The sequence below is a fragment of the Panicum virgatum genome, chromosome 1N (genome assembly GCF_016808335.1).
Source record: "Panicum virgatum strain AP13 chromosome 1N, P.virgatum_v5, whole genome shotgun sequence".
Lineage (NCBI taxonomy): Eukaryota > Viridiplantae > Streptophyta > Magnoliopsida > Poales > Poaceae > Panicum > Panicum virgatum.
The window spans coordinates 40,187,175-40,189,305 of record NC_053145.1 but is presented as its reverse complement, the minus strand read 5'-3'; the positions used below and the strand labels follow the sequence as shown (position 1 = coordinate 40,189,305).

Sequence of the window (2,131 nt, the reverse complement as noted above, 5' to 3'; positions counted from 1 at the left end):
TGGGGTTCACCTTGTATCGTCGTTTGCCTCTACCGTATTGTTTTTGAAACTCCGATTTAAACTTCCGCTGTACGTTTAAAAACTCTGTATTTTGATATATCTAACTTATCCGTATAACTCATTGTTGTAATTTAATTTGGGTTTTGTTGTATGCTTGTATCACCTGTGCTCGTCTTCGTACTGGTCTACTAGTGCAATTGTGATCCTGGATTACAGTAGTTTAATCGGGATTTACCCGACAGCCTATCAGGTTACACCGTTTTAAGTGCACAGTAACTTAATTAAGTATTAAGATGATGGTTAGTGCATCTAAGCCGGTTTAGTTTGGACGGTGCTGCTACAGATAGGTGCAAGGAATTATGCTTAGCTGCTTGCCTTAGCTAACTTCGGGCTCGACCACAAACTGGACTCCGAGTTCAGGCTCGACGGACTCGGCAGGCTCAACGGGTTCATTCTCCGACGGTTCAGTCACTATAATGCATGAATGAGATGCCAGAATTAGCATGATGCCATGATTGTGCAAGAAATGCTATGCATGAAATGAGATGCATGCATTAGTGTGATACCCTAGATTATGCAAGGGTGATAAGACATGCATAATGAATGGCACATATGCGATGATGCACAAACGTAACACACACGACGACAAACAATCACTATCGTACACGCGAACAGAAAAACTAGATCAAGAATTAGCAAATAAACTTATACAGCAAGCATAAATCACAAATTAAATTGAACATGCAGAGGACATTACAAGGAACTCATGAAAATTGGATTTACAGCAAAAGCATTTTCCTAGAATTAACTATTAATGTTACAAGTTTCAGCTGTCCTATACAAGTAAATTCAGAAAAGGCATGCAAACTTAACTGAACAAATCTAGAAAAAATTACCACAGAAGCTAGACAAGAAAACAAAGCTATGAAAATTGGTTTCACCATTTTATCATTTTTCTGCAAGAAGTTACACATTAAACAAGCTTTTGGAAAGAGCATATGAAATCACACTAAAACCTTAACAAATAGCAGGGAAACATATGAGCAAGTTGCACCATTGGAAACTACACTTCACAAGGAGTCTAGCAAAATTTGGTTTGACCTTTTTAGAACAGTACACAACTAACTAAGCATTTACCTCACTTTTTCAACATTAAAGCATAAGTAAATCTACAGCAAAGTAACATGCAAAATATCATTTTTCACAAGTAGATCTAAGCAAGAGGAAACTAACAAAACAAGTTTCACTATTTTTGGATCTATATTTATTTTTCTATGATTTTTAGAAACTCAAACACACACAAGTACAATAAGGATTGTTATTAGCTTCTACTGTTCATCTTCTCTTCTCCACAGAACACGCACGCAGGTGACCAGCAAGCGGCCGTGCTTCAGCGTAGCGGCACAAGTAGAGGAGCGTTAGGATCACAGGCACACGCACAAGGGAGGGGAGTAGCCGGCGAACCTCACCGGCGACACAGACTGTAGGAACGGCGGCGGAGGGGGCGGCGCAACAAGGACAGGTGGCGCCGATGGGAGAGCTCCAGCGGGGCACCTGCAGGGAAGGGGAAGAGGCTGGGTGAGGGCCCAAATCGATGGAGGAGGGTGAGAGGAAGCCGTTGGCGCGACGAATCGGAGCGAGACTCACCGGAGGAGGCAATCGACAGCGGCCGGCGGCAAGCGGAGCTTGGGGTGGCGGCGGCAATGGAGGAAGGGGGCTAGGGTTTGGGGGACATGGGGCTCCAGCAGGGGCGAGCTCGGCTCGTGGCCGTGGCAGCCATGGCTCGGCACACGCACGAGAGGGAGAGGGAGAGGCGTGGGCGACTTAGCACGGAAGTGAGCTGGCCGGTTCGGGAGGCTTCGGGAGCGAGGATAAGCACGGGAGAAGGAAGAGGAGATGACAGCTGGCCCTTCAACCAGGTAAAACATTTGGGGTGTTACAGTCCTGCCGGTTAGCCCACCTGATCCGGGGGCCTTGCCATGCTTGCAGGTTGCCACCCATTCGGACTAGAGATTGTGAGGACCCTAGCCGCTAGAGGCCTCAGCCGCCCCAACCAGTGCTAAGGTAGCGAGGGCCTCCTGCGGCTTCGCCGACGCCTAGCCACCAGAAGCCAAAGCCGTCTCTTGGTCGG

The 2,131-nt window shown here is 46.9% G+C and overlaps 1 long non-coding RNA gene across 1 annotated transcript; it reads right to left on the bottom strand.

Moving 5' to 3' along the window:
* Positions 1-388: 388 nt before the first annotated feature.
* LOC120655817 lies at positions 389-1,845 on the bottom strand. The gene is made up of 3 exons (XR_005667740.1): positions 1,648-1,845; positions 1,333-1,554; positions 389-471 (listed from the first exon to the last, which is right to left on the bottom strand). It is a non-coding gene; the product is annotated as an uncharacterized LOC120655817 (long non-coding RNA).
* Between the last annotated feature and the right edge of the window lie 286 nt (positions 1,846-2,131).